We start from the raw sequence: 20,168 nt of genomic DNA, 5'->3' as shown, positions 1-20,168 counted from the left end.
GGGATGCTTTGATCATTTGTTTTGTTGTGCAACCAATGCACTTTCAAAGCCCTTGCTTTACTGGGACTTTGCCATAGGCTATCCTGACACTCTAATTTCCCCCTGTCCATAAACTTGGTGACCTACTGCATCAATCAGTGTGCCTAGCACTGACAGGGCCAAAGCTCTGTAGTGCACGGCATACAAGTGGGAATATGGCTCTCCAGGTCCCACCACCTTGGAGGAACATTGCTGGGACTCGAGGCGTACATATGCCCTGAGCCTGACTGCTGATCTGTGCTCGCTACGGTGGCACATATACTAAAATTGGATCGATACAGAGAAGATTAGCATGGCCCCTGCGAAAGGATGACACGCAAATCCGTGAAGCGCTCCATATTGCTTTTTTAGTGCGTGGGTAAAAGTACAGAAATGCAAAAAGACAAAAGGCTTTTCACGATTCAAAATGGTGCATGAGGATGGGTTTAGCAAATCGTGAGAGGTGCTGCTGGGTCAACTGGAAAGTCTACATGCATGGTGAAAACGAATGTGGGATGCTTTGATCGTTTGCTTTGTTGTGCAACCAATGCACTTCCAAAGCCCTTGCTTTAGTGGGACTTTGCCATAGGCTATCCTGACACTCTAATTTCCCCCTGTCCATAAACTTGGTGACCTACTGCATCAATCTGTGTGCCTAGCACTGACAGGGCCAAAGCTCTGTAGTGCACGGCATACAAGTGGGAACATGGCTCTCCAGGTCCCACCACCTTGGAGGAACATTGCTGGGACTCAAGGCGTACATATGCCCTGAGCCTGACTGCTGATCTGTGCTCGCTACGGTGGCACATATACTAAAATTGGATCGATACAGAGAAGATTAGCATGGCCCCTGCGAAAGGATGACACGCAAATCCGTGAAGCGCTCCATATTGCTTTTTTAGTGCGTGGGTAAAAGTACAGAAATGAAAAAAGACAAAAGGCTTTTCACGTTTCCAAATGGTGCATGACGATGGGTTTAGCAAATCGTGGGAGGTGCTGCTGGGTCAACTGGAAAGTCTACATGCATGGTGACAACGAATGTGGGATGCTTTGATCATATGTTTTGTTGTGCTAATGCACTTCCAAAGCCCTTGCTTTAGTGGGATTGCCATAGGCTATCCTGACACTCTAAATTCCCCCCGTCCATAAACTTGGTGACCTACTGCATCAATCAGTGTGCCTAGCACTGACAGGGCCAAAGCTCTGTAGTGCACGGCATACAAGTGGGAACATGGCTCTCCAGGTCCCACCACCTTGGAGGAACATTGCTGGGACTCGAGGCGTACATATGCCCTGAGCCTGTCCACTCGTCCGTGCTCGCTACGGTGGCACATATACTAAAATTGGATCGATACAGAGAAGATTAGCATGGCCCCTGCGAAAGGGTGACACGCAAATCCGTGAAGCGCTCCATATTGTTGTTTTAGTGCGTGGGTAAAAGTACAGAAATGAAAAAAGACAAAAGGCTTTTCACGATTCCAAATGGTGCATGAGGATGGGTTTAGCAAATCGTGGGAGGTGCTGCTGGGTCAACTGGAAAGTCTACATGCATGGTGAAAACGAATGTGGGATGCTTTGATCGTTTGTTTTGTTGTGCTAATGCACTTCCAAAGCCCTTGCTTTAGTGGGACTTTGCCATAGGCTATCCTGACACTCTAATTTCCCCCTGTCCATAAACTTGGTGACCTACTGCATCAATCAGTGTGCCTAGCACTGACAGGGCCAAAGCCCTGTAGTGCACGGCATACAAGTGGGAACATGGCTCTTCGGGTCCCACCACCTTGAAGGAACATTGCTGGGACTCGAGGCGTACATATGCCCTGAGCCTGACCGCTGGTCTGTGCTTGCTACGGTGGCACATATACTAAAATTGGATCGATACAGAGAAGATTAGCATGGCCCCTGCGAAAGGATGACACGCAAATCCGTGAAGCGCTCCATATTGCTGTTTTAGTGCGTGGGTAAAAGTACAGAAATGAAAAAAGACAAAAGGCTTTTCACGATTCCAAATGGTGCATGAGGATGGGTTTAGCAAATCGTGGGAGGTGCTGCTGGGTCAACTGGAAAGTCTACATGCATGGTGAAAACGAATGTGAGATGCTTTGATCGTTTGCTTTGTTGTGCAACCAATGCACTTCCAAAGCCCTTGCTTTAGTGGGACTTTGCCATAGGCTATCCTGACACTCTAATTTCCCCCCGTCCATAAACTTGGTGACCTACTGCATCAATCAGTGTGCCTAGCACTGACAGGGCCAAAGCTCTGTAGTGCACGGCATACAAGTGGGAACATGGCTCTCCAGGTCCCACCACCTTGGAGGAACATTGCTGGGACTCGAGGCGTACATATGCCCTGAGCCTGTCCACTCGTCCGTGCTCGCTACGGTGGCACATATACTAAAATTGGATCGATACAGAGAAGATTAGCATGGCCCCTGCGAAAGGATGACACGCAAATCCGTGAAGCGCTCCATATTGCTGATTTAGTGCGTGGGTAAAAGTACAGAAATGCAAAAAGACAAAAGGCTTTTCTCGATTCCAAATGGTGCATGAGGATGGGTTTAGCAAATCGTGGGAGGTGCTGCTGGGTCAACTGGAAAGTCTACATGCATGGTGAAAACGAATGTGGGATGCTTTGATCATTTGTTTTGTTGTGCAACCAATGCACTTTCAAAGCCCTTGCTTTACTGGGACTTTGCCATAGGCTATCCTGACACTCTAATTTCCCCCTGTCCATAAACTTGGTGACCTACTGCATCAATCAGTGTGCCTAGCACTGACAGGGCCAAAGCTCTGTAGTGCACGGCATACAAGTGGGAACATGGCTCTCCAGGTCCCACCACCTTGGAGGAACATTGCTGGGACTCAAGGCGTACATATGCCCTGAGCCTGACTGCTGATCTGTGCTCGCTACGGTGGCACATATACTAAAATTGGATCGATACAGAGAAGATTAGCATGGCCCCTGCGAAAGGATGACACGCAAATCCGTGAAGCGCTCCATATTGCTTTTTTAGTGCGTGGGTAAAAGTACAGAAATGAAAAAAGACAAAAGGCTTTTCACGTTTCCAAATGGTGCATGACGATGGGTTTAGCAAATCGTGGGAGGTGCTGCTGGGTCAACTGGAAAGTCTACATGCATGGTGACAACGAATGTGGGATGCTTTGATCATATGTTTTGTTGTGCTAATGCACTTCCAAAGCCCTTGCTTTAGTGGGATTGCCATAGGCTATCCTGACACTCTAAATTCCCCCCGTCCATAAACTTGGTGACCTACTGCATCAATCAGTGTGCCTAGCACTGACAGGGCCAAAGCTCTGTAGTGCACGGCATACAAGTGGGAACATGGCTCTCCAGGTCCCACCACCTTGGAGGAACATTGCTGGGACTCGAGGCGTACATATGCCCTGAGCCTGTCCACTCGTCCGTGCTCGCTACGGTGGCACATATACTAAAATTGGATCGATACAGAGAAGATTAGCATGGCCCCTGCGAAAGGATGACACGCAAATCCGTGAAGCGCTCCATATTGTTGTTTTAGTGCGTGGGTAAAAGTACAGAAATGCAAAAAGACAAAAGGCTTTTCACGATTCCAAATGGTGCATGAGGATGGGTTTAGCAAATCGTGGGAGGTGCTGCTGGGTCAACTGGAAAGTCTACATGCATGGTGAAAACGAATGTGGGATGCTTTGATCATTTGTTTTGTTGTGCAACCAATGCACTTTCAAAGCCCTTGCTTTACTGGGACTTTGCCATAGGCTATCCTGACACTCTAATTTCCCCCTGTCCATAAACTTGGTGACCTACTGCATCAATCAGTGTGCCTAGCACTGACAGGGCCAAAGCTCTGTAGTGCACGGCATACAAGTGGGAACATGGCTCTCCAGGTCCCACCACCTTGGAGGAACATTGCTGGGACTCGAGGCGTACATATGCCCTGAGCCTGACTGCTGATCTGTGCTCGCTACGGTGGCACATATACTAAAATTGGATCGATACAGAGAAGATTAGCATGGCCCCTGCGAAAAGGAACCTGATGGATCTTCTCTGTCCCCACCCTGTGGCCCCCAGCAGCCCTCTCGACGTCACATGGCCTTAGACTGCAGAGTAGTGACCCCTGAACCCCATTGGTGTCACCTGTGGCTTTGAAGGGTGCTCATGCTTGTTGAAATTAAACAAATTACCCAATATGGTAAAAAATCAAAGGCGGGAACTGGCATAATTAGCCATGTGCTTTCTGGGGTATGACAGGTGCATATTAATTAGCCATGTGCTGTAGACTGCTCTCATTGTATATCATTTATTACATAATTTGAAAAAGAAAATCCATTTTAAATGACTTGAGTAACATATAATTATAAGTATTATATTTTAATAAATGTATTACATTATATTCAAATATAATTGTATGTTTATTTGCAACATAACTAAATATAGCTTTTTTGAATTGCATGTCAGTTAGATAAAATGTTTTTATAATCAGGACTTATATTTTACACCTTTTAAGAAATAAAATATTTTAATAGTTCAATAATAAACATACTGAAATATTGACTTTTAAATGTTTTAGAATTTTGTCAATTATATTGACCGTAATGTTCAGGTAACTTATTTATTAATATTAAATAACACATAATAAAATATTTAAACAACTGATTAAACTAAATATAGTACCTAAAATATTAGGTTGTAGGATATAAGAAATATTATATTAAAATACTTTCAAATTTAAATTTCAGGCATTGATATTTAAATAGGTTTGTCATTTTTTTAAAGTTTAATAAATTATTTAAAAATTCAGTTAAATATATTTTAAAATATTTCATTTACATCAATGTTTACAGTTATATTTACATATACACATATTATTTTTAGGTGTTATTGCATTTACATTGAATATTTACCTAAATTTAATTTACAATATAATTTTATACCATTTTATTTTTACTGTTAGCTAAACTAGAGTTTATAACTTGTTTATGAATAATATACAGAACCCTAATATTACCATACTTTAAATTACACAATGATAACATAAAAAGCAACCACATGAATATGTACGCAGTGTATTTTTGCAAGGTTTATTTTATCCTTTAACACTTGTTTGCAATAAATGAATAGAAAAAATGATGTAAAGTGTAATATAAATATTGTGTAAAGTTATTCGAGTCACAACAGATAACCCACTCTTGGGACACTGTAGCTACTGAACAAATCTTTAAAAAAAAGCTAAAATGTACACAGAGATTAGAAATAAAATAGAAAAAATGTTTATTTACACAAAATATATAACTATTTATACTTTGAACATATTAGGGCAGTACAATATAGCGTAAAATTATTTTATTATCACGACAGTTTATGCAATATTTAAAAATAAAAAAAAATCACAAACGTATGATAAATTATTATTTTTTAAACTACCTTCCCAGTAGTTGCTGCTCGGCTATTTGCTAGAGCAGCTCAAAGCTTAACCCAGAGCTGTAAATAAACACTAATAGCAGAAGTTAAGAAGAAAAAAGAAAATGACAACAGCCAATCAGAGTCAGAATATCTTGCTTATTTGTTTAAAAAAAAATGATGTTTGCACCTTTACAGTGTTTTTAGACTTAGACTTAATTTTTAGAATTAGTTATTTGCATCTGAACAATATCTTTTAACTGTTTAATTTTTTTAAGTAAAAGATTTAATAACACAGATAAAAAATGCATTTTTGTAGGGAAATGTTTTCTTAGAAATCATAGCATTTTCTATGCTATCATAAATGTTATTTTAGAAATAATAGCATTTTCTATGATATCATTAATGTTATTTTAGAAATAATAGCATTTTCTATGCTATCATAAAGCCCTACAACTTGTACATGTATATTTCTATTTGTTTTATACAAAATAAACATTTATCTTGCTTAGTTGTTTTAAAGACTAAATGTTTGCACCTTGACAGTGTTATTAGACTTATAATTTTTAGAATTAGAGTTAATTGCATCTGAACAATATCTTTTAACCACTTAATATTATTAAGTAAATGATTTAATAACACAGAAAAAAATGCATTTTTCTAGGGAAATGTTATTTTAGAAATAATCGCGTTTTTCTATGCTATCATAAAGCCCTAAAACATATACATGTATATATGTACATGTATCTATTTTTTAGTCAAACAAAATAAACATTTACAACAAAGCTTGTCGTCTTTATAGTCTGTTTTGTCTCCTTTTTTAACTTCCTCTATCCACTGCACCGCTTTATAAATCGCGCTTCCTGGAGGTCCCGCCCAGCGGCCAATCGGAGCGCACGTTCAGTGGAACTTTCTCAAAGAGCCAACGGCACGCTACATGACATGACCAAATTCGGAAGCACGCTTTGTGGAACTTTGCGTCGACCAATCCCGAGCCAGACGTCGGGCCAATCAGGAAGAAGGGAAAGTAGAACTGTGGAACGGGAAGGGAACCGAAGATTCTCCCGCAAGAGGCGAAAGGATGACACGCAAATCCGTGAAGTGCTCCATATTGCTGTTTTAGTGCGTGGGTAAAAGTACAGAAATGAAAAAAGACAAAAGGCTTTTCACGATTCCAAATGGTGCATGAGGATGGGTTTAGCAAATCGTGGGAGGTGCTGCTGGGTCAACTGGAAAGTCTACATGCATGGTGAAAACGAATGTGGGATGCTTTGATCGTTTGTTTTGTTGTGCAACCAATGCACTTCCAAAGCCCTTGCTTTAGTGGGACTTTGCCATAGGCTATCCTGACACTCTAATTTCCCCCTGTCCATAAACTTGGTGACCTACTGCAACAATCAGTGTGCCTAGCACTGACAGGGCCAAAGCTCTGTAGTGCACGGCATACAAGTGGGAACATGGCTCTCCAGGTCCCACCACCTTGGAGGAACATTGCTGGGACTCGAGGCGTACATATGCCCTGAGCCTGTTCACTCATCTGTGCTCGCTACGGTGGCACATATACTAAAATTGGATCGATACAGAGAAGATTAGCATGGCCCCTGCGAAAGGATGACACGCAAATCCGTGAAGCGCTCCATATTGCTGTTTTAGTGCGTGGGTAAAAGTACAGAAATGAAAAAAGACAAAAGGCTTTCCACGATTCCAAATGGTGCATGAGGATGGGTTTAGCAAATCATGGGAGGTGCTACTGGGTCAACTGGAAAGTCTACATGCATGGTGAAAACGAATGTGGGATGCTTTGATCGTTTGTTTTGTTGTGCAACCAATGCACTTCCAAAGCCCTTGCTTTAGTGGGACTTTGCCATAGGCTAACCTGACACTCTAATTTCCCCAGTCTTTAAACTTGGTGACCTACTGCATCAATCAGTGTGCCTAGCACTGACAGGACCAAAGCTCTGTAGTGCACGGCATACAAGTGGGAACATGGCTCTCCAGGTCCCACCACCTTGGAGGAACATTGCTGGGACTCGAGGCGTACATATGCCCTGAGCCTGACTGCTAATCTGTGCTCGCTACGGTGGCACATATACTAAAATTGGATCGATACAGAGAAGATTAGCATGGCCCCTGCGAAAGGATGACACGCAAATCCGTGAAGCGCTCCATATTGCTGTTTTAGTGCGTGGGTAAAAGTACAGAAATGAAAAAAGACAAAAGGCTTTTCACGATTCCAAATGGTGCATGAGGATGGGTTTAGCAAATCGTGGGAGGTGCTACTGGGTCAACTGGAAAGTCTACATGCATGGTGAAAACGAATGTGGGATGCTTTGATCGTTTGTTTTGTTGTGCAACCAATGCACTTCCAAAGCCCTTGCTTTAGTGGGACTTTGCCATAGGCTAACCTGACACTCTAATTTCCCCAGTCTTTAAACTTGGTGACCTACTGCATCATTCAGTGTGCCTAGCACTGACAGGACCAAAGCTCTGTAGTGCACGGCATACAAGTGGGAACATGGCTCTCCGGTTCCCACCACCCTGGAGGAACATTGCTGGGACTCGAGGCGTACATATGCCCTGAGCCTGACCACTGGTCTGTGCTCGCTATGGTGGCACATATACTAAAATTGGATCGACACAGAGAAGATTAGCATGGCCCCTGTGAAAAGGAACCTGATGGATCTTCTCTGTCCCCACCCTGTGGCCCCCAGCAGTCCTCTCGACGTCACATGGCCTTAGACTGCAAGGTAGTGACCCCTGAACCCCACTGGGGTCACCTGAGACCTTGACAGGTGCTCATGCTTGCTGAAATTAATGAAATTACCCAATATGGTAAAAAAATCAAAGGCAGGAACTGGCATAATTAGCCATGTGCTTTCTGGGGTATGACAGGTGCATATTAATTAGCCATGTGCTGTAGACTGCTCTCATTGTATATCATATATTACATAATTTGAAAAAGAAAATCCATTTTAAATGAATTGAGTAACATATAATAATAATAAGTATGATTTTTTAATAAATGTATTACATTATATTCAAATATAATTCTATGTTTATTTGCAACATAACTAAATATAGCTTTTTTGAATTGCATGTCAGTTAGATAAAATGTTTTTATAATCAGGACTTATATTTCACACCTTTTAAGAAATAAAATATTTTAATAGTTCAATAATAAACATACTGAAATATTGACTTTTAAATGTTTTAGAATTTTGTCAATTATATTGACCGTAATGTTCAGGTAACTTATTTATTAATATTAAATAACACATAATAAAATATTTAAACAACTAAATAAACTAAATGTAGTACCTAAAATATTAGGTTGTAGGATATAAGAAATATTATATTAAAATACTTTCAAATTTAAATTTCAGGCATTGATATTTAAATAGGTTTGCCATTTTTTTAAAGTTTAATAAATTATTTAAAAATTCAATTAAATATATTTTAAAATATTTCATTTACATCAATGTTTCCAGTTATATTTACATATACACATATTATTTTTTACTGCATTTACATTGAACATTTACTTAAATTTACAATATAATTTTATACCATTTTTATTTTTACTGTTAGCTAAACTACAGTTTATAACTTGTTTATGAATAATAAACAGAACCCTAATATTACCATCCTTTAAATTACACAATGATAACATTAAAGCAACCACATGAATATGTACGCAGTGTATTTTTGCAAGTTTTATTTTATCCTTTAACACTTGTTTGCAATAAATGAATAGAAAAAATGATGAATGTAAAGTGTAATATAAATATTGTGTAAAGTTATTCGAGTCACAACAGATAACCCACTCTTGGGACACTGTAGCAACTGAACAAATCTTTAAAAAAAGCTGAAATGTACACAGAGATTAGAAATAAAATAAAAAAATGTTTATTTACACAAAATATGTAACCATTTATACTTTTAACATATTAGGGCAGTACAATATAGCGTAAAATTATTTTATTATCACAACAGTTTATGCAATATTTAAAAAAAAAAAAATCACAAACATATGATAAATTATTATTTTATAAACTACCTTCCCAGTAGTTGCTGCTCGGCTATTTGCTAGAGCAGCTCAAAGCATAACCCAGAGCTGTAATAAACACTAATAGCAGAAGTTAAGAAGAAAAAAGAAAATGACAACAGCCAATAAGAGTCAAAATATCTTGCTTATTTGTTTTAAAGACTAAATGTTTGCACCTTTACAGTGTTTTTAGACTTAGACTTAATTTTTAGAATTAGTTATTTGCATCTGAACAATATCTTTCAACCATTTAATATTATTAAGTAAATGATTTAATAACACAGAAAAAAATGCATTTTTCTAGGGAAATGTTATTTTAGAAATAATCGTGTTTTTCTATGTTATCATAAAGCCCTAAAACATATACATGTATATATCTATTTTTTGTCAAACAAAATAAACATTTACAACAAAGCTTGTCGTCTTTTTAGTCTGTTTTGTCTCCTTTTTTAACTTCCTCTATTCACTGCACCGCTTTATAAATCACGCTTCCTGGAGGTCCCGCCCAGCGGCCAATCGGAGCGCACGTTCAGTGGAACTTTCTCAAAAGAGCCAACGGCACGCTACATGACATGACCAAATTCGGAAGCACGCTTTGTGGAACTTTCCGTCGACCAATCCCGAGCCAGACGTCGGGCCAATCAGGAAGAAGGGAAAGTGGAACTGTGGAACGGGAAGGGAACCGAAGATTCTCCCGCAAGAGGCGCAAGGATGACACGCAAATCCGTGAAGCACTCCATTTTGCTTTTTTAGTGCGTGGGTAAAAGTACAGAAATGAAAAAAGACAAAAGGCTTTTCACGATTCCAAATGGTGCATGAGGATGGATTTAGCAAATCGTGGGAGGTGCTGCTGGGTCAACTGGAAAGTCTACATGCATGGTGAAAACGAATGTGGGATGCTCTGATCGTTTGTTTTGTTGTGCTAATGCACTTCCAAAGCCCTTGCTTTAGTGGGACTTTGCCATAGGCTATCCTGACATTCTAATTTCCCCCCGTCCATAAACTTGGTGACCTACTGCATCAATCAGTGTGCCTAGCACTGACAGGGCCAAAGCTCTGTAAAGCACGGGATACAAGTGGGAACATGGCTCTAGGATAGAAAGGAGAAAAGACAAAAGGTTTTTTACGATTCCAAATGGTGCATGAGCAGGGTTTTAGCTGTTGGGATAGTTTACAGTTTAACCCAAAGAATGACCAGTCTGATAGATGAAGAAGAGCTAGAGTCAGAGATTCAAATAAATAAATAAATCAAGTTTACCTAAGATAGTTTGCAGTTTCATCATCAAAAGCCAGCTTCAACACTCGCAATAAGTTCCTAGGCTGCTCTGCTTACAATCACCAATCAATAACAATTATACTCTGACATAATGTCATTTCCAACTGAACACTGTGATTATCAGTTGTCATGGAACAGGCAGATAGCAGCTCATAGCTGATATCTAATGAGAGAGAAAGAGAGTTTTGAGCAATCCAGAACTGTTAATGTATGTTTACTCAATTTAAACATACATTAAACATAACATTAACTTCAATAACATAATTTTATTGTAATCTTTTACTCAAGCCCGTCCTAAAACATATAAAACAGAGTTGACATGCTTTTTCAAAGTAATGCTGTTACAGTCAACAACAGTTTTAGATCTTTCAGGGGTTAACTGCATCCATCAAAGTATTATTTGAGCCCCCATTTATGTTACTTATATATTACTAAAAATATTTAAATCCAACCATAAAGCTGCTTGTTTGCACAGACTTACATGGCACATTTTTTATACAGACATGTCTCTGTTACTTTTACAGCCAAAAGTCAAAAGTCATGGTGAGGGCTAAATCAAGATAACAGTGCACTCACACAGAATCTTATCTTCTAAGACAAAACATACGCTATTCTTTACTCCCATAATGTTACTGTCAGTTTCTGTGCTTAGTTTTTGGCTACTAGACACTCAATATTTAGATTTTAGCTTTTCATTGACAATTAATTGCCAAAGGCATTTTTTATCTTAAAATCGGTTCTAAAATCATTTTAAACCTAAGAGCTTAGCTGAGCCATTTACTGCATTCTGCTCTCATCTGTTTCTTTTTATATCAGAGTTTAACACCAAAAGCAACAAGAAATTGAGAATGAAATCTTACTAACAGCGCTTAGCTTTTGCTTGATTAATCTGCAAACCATCCCAAGATGTGGAAACTGTCCAGATCGGTCCAATCCAGTTAGGGTCATATTTTTTTCGGGATTGCTCCTGGTGCATCATTGATCAATCAACCTCGCCCTAATATTTCTAGGTTTCTTGTCTGACTTTTGTGGCCACTACTATCTAATGGATACCGATTAAGATGTTATTTAAGAATTTATTTATTTATTTAACTATTTCTTTCCTTAATAATCTGACCTACTCTATTCTTAGGATTCGGGCCCTTTTGTCTGTGAAACAGCAAGATAGCAGTGGTGGAACTAAATACAATCTCGGGTTAATTTAGTCCACTACTAAATAAAAACCAGTCCAAGTTTTATTCCCGAGAATGTCCTAAAAACCTCTTACACACCCGTCACTGAGTACTTAACTCTGGGTGGAGGAGGTACACCCCTCAACTACTGTTATACTTATTACTATCGTTATAGGTGTACCGCAAAATGCACCAGCTCACAAGGGGATTCCACACAAAGCTACCACAAAATTTTGCCTTTCATTCACGTCTGAATGAGAACCCAACAGCTTTCCGTTACTACCCACTACTCCACAGACCATCCCTAGTCTATAATATTTTAAATCTTTCTACATTTCTTTTTGTTGATTGATCAATGGTGTCACCAGTAAACAAGTGCCACGCGTCCTCCACCAAAACTGTAGGAATAGTATACAGTTTAACCCAAAGAATGACCAGTCAGGTATATAAAAAAGAGCCAGAGTCAGAGATTTAAATAAATAAATCAAGTTTACTGAAGATAGTTTGCAGTTTCATCAGCTGAAACCAGCTTCAACTCTCGCAATGAGTTCCTAGGCCGCTCTGCTTACAATCACCAATCAATAACAGTTATACTCTCACATAACGTCATTAACTGCGTCATACATATAGGTGTTCTAGCCTGATTGGTTAAAACACAGATAGACTAGGAGAATTTCCACGTGGGGTTTGTGCGTATATTCTGAACAATATCTTAAAGGTGCAGTAGGTGATCAGCCAAAATGCTAACCGCTTAGCATATTATCTTTGGACGGCGGCGAGGGACTGTGATTTAAAGCCATACCCCCTGAAATCGCGAACGCGCGCACCGCGTCACAACAGCAGACAGACAACCCCATTAGTTACTGTCTTTTGCCAGTTAGTTACGCAGCAAATTCATTGGTGTTAAATTTCAAGTGTTGTGGTAATTCAGAGTAAAGTGTTAAAATTCTAGAGTTAGATAAAGGTAAAATAACCCTCTCTGCGTTAGAAGCTGATTTGCCTCCTTGTCACTCAGAGCACATGTATCTACCTTTGTAGAAAACCCTTGTATTAGAGAAACTAATCAGAGTGTCTGAAATCTCACCACACCCTCATTCACCTGGCCCTTAAATTAGTCAATTAGTTTAGTCCACTAAACAGAGCGAATGATCACAAATAAGTGAATTCAGACACCTGCTGTTGAACACCTGCTGTTAACAAGCACAATCACTGAAGGAATAAGAAATTGAAGGAAGAAATAAAACTACAGACACAGCCTCACACCAAACCAACTGAATTAAAACACAGGATTAAACAAATCCATTAAATAATAGTATAGGCAGCTTCACTGATTACAGTTTGACTTCATTTCTGTAAGAATATTTGACAATGAACAGAGGTTTATTTTTTTTAATTAAAAATATTTAATTTGACCTCACCATCATGGAGATCAGAGGCTGCTTATTTGAGCTCTTGAAGCTTTACTCTTATATCCTAATGTTTCTATGACTGTTTTAGCTGTGTTTTTAAAACTCATCAGCTATAGCAAGAAAAGTCAAGAGAAACTATACTGTTTATGCTTAATTGTTATAGATATAATTTCAGGTGTTTAATAAGTTGATTCATAAAAATATGCAAATATAATTGTATCAAAACTGCATGGGACAATACTACTGGCAGTTTACTGCTCTTCATAGAAGATTCAACAATTAGGATGCAATTAATAATTAGAGTGTCATGCACTAAACATTCAAGCTCCAACTTGCTCTTTATGACACACAGGCATCAAGAATCAGGACATGAACCTCAACCGTGGTTGCTAAAAAAAAAAAAAAGCTGCATAGTTCATGCCGCAATGCATGCTGGGTGCCTGCATAGTACAAAGCTCCCAGCATGCATTGCAGCATGAATAAATTATGCAGCTTTATGTTCTTACAATCTCTTTCTTTTCCTTTATTTTGTGTTGTTTTTGGGAGGTGATATTTCAGTAGTGTTTTTCTTTTTTGCTTGATTTTTATTTTTTGTTTGTCACCATCATTGAGATTCAAAGACTAATTGTTGATGTCTGGGTGTTTTTGAGTTCTGCCATAGATCAAACATTCTTATTGTAAATGGAGTTTTTAAAACCTGTTATAAAGTCATTAATTATTGGAGCTTCTGTGGTTTCATTTATGAAATTTATTCATTCCTCACACATAATTAATATGATACTGAAATGGAAAACAAGCAGGAAAGGATGGCTATGATTTCATAAATAATCTCTTCAGACTGAAACTTTAATTTTCTTTTGGCTTTCCATGCTATATGTATAAACAGTGTGATTAACACTAACTATAGCAGCCAAAATAAAAGACATTCATTGTAAGAAGTAGAAGAGCCTGACTAAAGCAGACTCTGTCCTCCATCATGGTGACTTTAAATGAACAGAAATTTTATTAAGAGCTTTTGTTCACATGACAGAAATAAAGTCAAAGGTCAGTAATAGGTGAAGCTCCATGATAAGTTGTTTAATTTGATGAGTTTTTTTTTAAAGATGTTGAAAAAATAACATTTTTCATTGTGTAATTTGTTTTATTTCTATTGATTATTATTTTATTTACAGTTTTTTTTCTCAGTTGATTTCATCTTGTGTTTTTCTGTCCTTAAGTGATTCTGCTTGTTAACAGTTGTTCATCAATAATTCTCAATCCTCCTTTAATTAGACACTTAATTGTCTCATTAACTTCATCCCTGTCTGAGTGTTCAGCCCTCTGTAGTGAGGACACTAGTTAGGATTTTGGTCTGGAATTTAAGGCTTAAGTATGTTTGAATGAAAAATACAGACTATGGGATTTGTTTTTAACAGAAATATTCTGGAAACTGAATTTACGAATGTAAAATGTTGAAAACAGCAGATTACTGGCAACCACTGCTGCCAGTATTTTGACATACATTTAACAGATATTTTACACAATAAGAGTTTGCTAATTAACACTCTGGGTGTTAAAAATTTTAACACTTTCAAAAGTGTTATTTTAACACTTATAGTGGTTCCCATATGAACACTGAGGGAGTGTTAATTTTAACTCTAAGGTAGTTAAATCTACCAAATCTAAAATTTGCAGTGTGAGATCGATAAAAAATACAGACTGTTGAATGTGCTTTTAACAGAAATATTCTGTAAACTGAATTTATGAATGTTAAAAACAGCAGATTACTGGCGACCACAGCTGCTGGTATTTTTCCGTAAAATCTAAAAATGAAAAAAAAAAAAACAGCTAAACGTTTTTTGTGTCACCATTGTGGAGGATAATAGCGTCTCTGTTCAAGTCCAAGATGAACTAAGAATATTTGATGTTATGCTGCATCTTCTTTTGTTTAAAGGTAACTGTGTAGTTACTAATGCAGTCTAAATCTGTTTGCTAATTGCTATCACACATGAAAACATTATTGCATTTAAAGACTTTACATTTTTTACTACTAAGCTTTAATTTTGTAAACTGAACATTGTGTTAGTTCATGAAATATGGTTATTTTTTGTAAATTTATACAGTTATATAAAACTTCCATGTTTTTCACAGAAAGATTCTGGCAACTACAGCTGCTGGTATTTTTTCGGAAATTTAACAGATATTTTACACAATAAGAGTTTGCTAATTAACACTCTCTTGGTGTTGACAATGTTAACACTTTCTAAAGTGTTATTTTTAACATATAAACTCTAAGGGAGTGTTAATTTTAACTCTAAGGTAGTTAAATCTACTATCTAAAATTTGCTGTGTAGTGCCAGCGCCATGCAGGAATTACATTTATTACTTCTTAGCCACACTTACATGCTATTTCAGAGTGAATATTCAGAGTAGCGATAAACAGTATAGCTGTCATTGTTCAAAAATGACCAAATGTAAATATAAAAGCAACTTCAGCTCAATAAAGCAGGTTAGGCTGAAAAGCGCTATTTGCTGATGTTTGTTGTTAAACTGAATATAAATATTTCTATAAATCATTATCAATGCTGTAAAATGACCTTATGAAACTGAAAATAATCACATCAATATTTCACCGCAAGATTTCAGTGGCTGAACAACACGTCTGTGCATATAAGTCATTCATAACACAACACAATCTAACATCAGCTTAGCCTGACTAAAATAGTTTTAAAACTGAACATTACCTCTCTAATAGTAATATTTCCGCCATGGTGTTGTCCTTCCTTCAGCGTGCTAAAGTAACACCAATATTGATTCAGGTTTTTAAAAGTTTTAATTCAGCATTTGATTTCTCCCGGTCCGTCTTGGGACCGCGCGCGGTCGCTTATACAGACGGGCACACGCTAATGGCTTATGCGTGATATGCGTGATATGCGTGAACAGATGCACAGAAGTCCGAATCTACATCTGCTGACAGCTGACAGCCTGACCTGCTTATCGGAAGTATGGGAGATGACAGTCCGACTCTATTTAATTGGATGAACATTTTTTAGTTTTATGCTTTACCCAGAATATAAAAATACATATAAACACATTTAGATCATTTACTGTAATCATTACTATTGGACTGTGAAGAGACTTTTAACCAGAACAAAAATTAGTGATTGTCTTCAGAAATTCAGTTTCTGAAGATAATCACCTACTGCACGTTTAAGCATAAACGTCAGACATCCCTTAGACTGATTAAAGCTGACTCCAGACCTGTGAAACGGATCAACAATCAAATAGAACACACACACTTAAAGTATAATCTGTTACTTATTCAAGGCTGAGTGTACTCTCAGCCATCTTTATGAAAACTGGTTAAAAATTGGTATAGTCTACATTCAGGCAGTTATATTCTTATCATAGTCATTGTCTATCTTGAATAAAAAGTAGAATTACTTTAAAAGAATTAACCGTAAAAACAGCAAAACACTTTAGACATTTTAGACAGTATTAACTCATAGAAATAACAATAGAAACAGTTGATTCCAGTCCTCAGCCCTCAGTTCCACTTAAAGGGTCACGAAACACCAAAACACATTTTTTGAGCTGTTGACAGTCGTATATGTGTCCCACACTGCTAAAAACACTATTAGGACACTTATATTTCACTAAAAAGTGTAAATTGGTTGTTTTTGCGTTATTTCAAGCAAATTCGTACTTCCGGTTTGAAACGAATTTTTGAAGCTGCTTCACGGTCATGACATAATAGCGTGTATTCCAGCGTGCAGACTGGGCGTCTGTGCCAGAGTGAGTCTTATTACGTCTTACAGTGTGCTGCATTAATGCATGAGTAAGGCTTGGTTCAAACCAATCAGCGCGCTCTATTGTGCAACTTCATTAATATTCATTACTGTCAGAGTGTAGACGACAAAGACGCCACGTTGTGTTGGCAAAACAAGCGTGAAGTGTTGCTTTTATAGTTTGCTGCAGTTAAGTTTCGTTTTCATTTTCTCTCTGTGAGAGCGCAGACTCGTGTGGATTAAGTGTACACGACGCGCGACAACAATAACTTACGTGTCTAAGGAGGATTATTGTTTACCTGAGAGCTGTTCTGATCTGCTAACGCTGAGATCCGGAGTAGCAGTCGATTCTGTTCCCTTCTGGAATTCCAGTTCCCCCTCCACGAAGCGTATCCGCTAACAGCGTATGCGGACACAGCCGGATTTGCGGGCACCGGATTCGCTTGTAACGTTAGTCTCCTCTAAATAAAGACGCAGCTCTAGTTGCTGGTGATTGTCCTGTCTCTACAGATTTGGTAAGTGAGCGACCAGCGCTCTTTGTTTATTCAGTTCGTATTTTATTCGTATCAAACAAACTATTGCACCGAGTGTAAACAAGTTTGCACTAACAGTTACAACCAAACTATAACCTCGTGTTGGATTGTGTGACCGGAATAACACACGCGGTTTTCTGACGCTACCTGCCATGTGCATCTAAGTTTCCGGGAAATGCAGAGTTTGTTTTTCTCTCATTCGCCGTGCGGTATCAAACATTGCATGACGAATACACGCTTAGAGCAGTTCCTCGAATCAAATATCTCGTTTGTCGCGAGGGACATGAATGAATACCCTGAATGAAAGAGCCAAACTGCAGTTAAAGTCCACCATTTAATAATTTGGCAAATAATTCGACTACAGATGTCCATGTAAACACAGTCACATTGTCCGCTGTGGGTGTGTGTTTTGACTCTGAAATTCAGCGCGCCCAAATGGACACTCCCATACCAAGCCTCGTTTCTTCCTCCGACACTCCCCCCTAAACAGAGCTGGACACGCCCACTTTTCTGACTTTTTCCAAAGTAGAGGTGTGAAAACACCCTGCTGAAACGAGGGGGTTTCATGGCCCTTTAAGGTCTCTGTGACCTCTGACCTAGTTTGGTGGATTCTGATAATAGTTATAAAGAGATAGGCAAATGCACTGAACATTCTTATATTAAGCAATGTGTTACCTTATTCATTAATTAAAATAATTTCAGTTAAATACTCATTCAAATGATGAAATAATTATATTTAATAAAAAAAAATCATGAGAAACAAGATGATGAGAAAAGGATAAACATTGGTCCATGATAAGACGGATTGGAAAGCAGAAATCCGAATCCTTCAGCAGGAGAACATGTGTTTCAGGATTGGAGGTTCAGTGGTAGAATTCTCCCCTGCCAGGCGGGAAACCCAGGTCCGATTCCCGGCCAATGCAGTTGCTCGTTTGTGTTGCTACTCTTCCAGCTGCAAGTAACAGCCTTGTGGCAGCCACACAACACAAAGCCAAGAAACAACATTGGTCAGTATTGGTGGTTCAGTGGTAGAATTCTCGCCTGCCATGCAGGAGGCCTGTGTCTGATTCCTGACCAATGCAATTCTTGTTTTGTGTTGCTACTCTTCCAGCTGGAAGGCTAACAGCCTTGCAGCAATCACACCCCACTAGGGCAGTAGCATAACCATATCAACATTGGTGATTTTGGTAGAAATCTTGCCTGCCATGTGGGAGACCTGGGTTCGATTCCCTGCTAATGCAATTGCTGTTTTGTGTGGCTCCTCTTCTAGCTCTGGTTGACGGCCTTTAAGCACTCACACAACACAAAAGCAAGGAAGAACATGGGTCAGCATTAGTGGTTCAGTGGTAGAATTCTACCCTGCCATGCCGGAGACCCGTGTCCGATTCCCAGCCAATGCAATTCCTTTTTTGTGTTGCTACTCTTCCAGCTCTGGGTAACAGCCTTGCAGCAATCACACCCCACTAGGGCTGCAGTAAAAGCTTATCAGCATTCGTGGTTCAGTGGTAGAATTCTCGCCTGCCACATGGTAGACCTAGAGTCGATTCTCGGCTAATACAAGTGCGATTTTGTGTGGCTCCTTTTTCAGCTCTGGTTGACGGCCTTTTAGCACTCACACACTACAAAGGCAAAATACCATATTGGTAAGCATTGGTGGCTCAGTGGTGAAATTCTCGCCTGCCATGTGGGAGACCCAGGTCCGATTCCCGGCCAATGCAATTCCTGTTTTGTGTTGCTACTCTTCCAGCTCTGGGTAACAGCTTTGCAGCAATCACACCCCACTAGGGGAGCAGTATAAGCATATCTGTATTGGTGGTTCAGTGCTAGATTTCTTACCTGCTATGCGGGAGAACTTGAGGCGATCCCCGGCTAATACAAGTGCGTTTTTGTGTGGCTCCTGTTTCAGCTCTGGTTGACGGCCTTTTAGCACTCACACAACACAAAGGCAAGAAAAAGCATTGGTCAGCATTGGTGGTTCAGTGGTAGAATTCTCGCCTGCCACACGGGAGACCTGGGTCCGATTCCTGGCCAATGTAATTCCTATTTTGTGTTACTACTCTTCCAGCTCTGGGTAACAGCTTTGAATCAATCACACCCCACTAGGGCTGGAGTATAAGCATATCAGCATTGGTGGTTCAGTGGTAGAATGCTCGCCTGCCATGCGGGAGACCTAAAGTCGATTCCCGGCTAAAACGTGTGCGGTTTTAAGTGGCTCTGGTTGATGGCCTTTTAGCACTCACACAACACAAAGGCAAGGAACAACATGGGTCAGCATTGGTTGTTCAGTGGTAGAATTCTTGCCTGCCACGCGGGAGACCCAGGTCCGTTTCCGGGCCAATGCACCTTCTGATTTTGGTTGCTACTCTTCCAGCACTGGGTAACAGCCTTGCAGCAATCACAACCCACTAGGGCTGCAGTAAAACCATATCAGCATTGGTGGTTTAGTTGTAGAATTCTCGCCTGCCACGCGGTAGACCTTGAGTCGCTTCCTGGCTAATACAAGTGCAGTTTTGTGTGGCTCCTTTTTCAGCTCTGGTTGACAGCCTTTTA

General features: G+C 39.2%; 1 protein-coding gene, 9 non-coding genes and 2 pseudogenes across 13 annotated transcripts in view; 11 read left to right on the top strand and 1 right to left on the bottom strand.

Moving 5' to 3' along the window:
• zgc:113135 overlaps positions 1-20,168 on the bottom strand; it is a 1,020,739-nt gene that overhangs the window by 189,927 nt on the left and 810,644 nt on the right. The gene's annotated exons all lie outside the window — the stretch shown is intronic.
• LOC141384191 (U6 spliceosomal RNA) lies at positions 277-383 on the top strand. The gene has a single exon (XR_015488125.1). It is a non-coding gene; the product is annotated as a U6 spliceosomal RNA (small nuclear RNA).
• On the top strand, positions 807-913 carry LOC141384190 (U6 spliceosomal RNA). The gene has a single exon (XR_015488114.1). It is a non-coding gene; the product is annotated as a U6 spliceosomal RNA (small nuclear RNA).
• Positions 1,332-1,438, top strand: LOC137494648 (U6 spliceosomal RNA). The gene has a single exon (XR_015484907.1). It is a non-coding gene; the product is annotated as a U6 spliceosomal RNA (small nuclear RNA).
• LOC137495024 (U6 spliceosomal RNA) lies at positions 1,859-1,965 on the top strand. The gene has a single exon (XR_015484774.1). It is a non-coding gene; the product is annotated as a U6 spliceosomal RNA (small nuclear RNA).
• Positions 2,389-2,495, top strand: LOC141384231 (U6 spliceosomal RNA). The gene has a single exon (XR_015484581.1). It is a non-coding gene; the product is annotated as a U6 spliceosomal RNA (small nuclear RNA).
• Positions 2,919-3,025, top strand: LOC137494645 (U6 spliceosomal RNA). Its single transcript, XR_015488103.1, has one exon. It is a non-coding gene; the product is annotated as a U6 spliceosomal RNA (small nuclear RNA).
• On the top strand, positions 3,444-3,550 carry LOC141384174 (U6 spliceosomal RNA). The gene has a single exon (XR_015487469.1). It is a non-coding gene; the product is annotated as a U6 spliceosomal RNA (small nuclear RNA).
• On the top strand, positions 3,974-4,047 carry LOC141382088 (U6 spliceosomal RNA; annotated as a pseudogene).
• LOC141384230 (U6 spliceosomal RNA) lies at positions 6,956-7,062 on the top strand. The gene has a single exon (XR_015488092.1). It is a non-coding gene; the product is annotated as a U6 spliceosomal RNA (small nuclear RNA).
• Positions 7,485-7,591, top strand: LOC141384229 (U6 spliceosomal RNA). The gene has a single exon (XR_015488081.1). It is a non-coding gene; the product is annotated as a U6 spliceosomal RNA (small nuclear RNA).
• Positions 8,014-8,087, top strand: LOC137495123 (U6 spliceosomal RNA; annotated as a pseudogene).

The sequence above is a fragment of the Danio rerio genome, chromosome 4, assembly GCF_052040795.2.
Source record: "Danio rerio strain M-AB ecotype USA chromosome 4, GRCz13ab, whole genome shotgun sequence".
NCBI lineage: Eukaryota > Metazoa > Chordata > Actinopteri > Cypriniformes > Danionidae > Danio > Danio rerio.
This window is presented reverse-complemented; position numbering and strand designations above follow the sequence as displayed.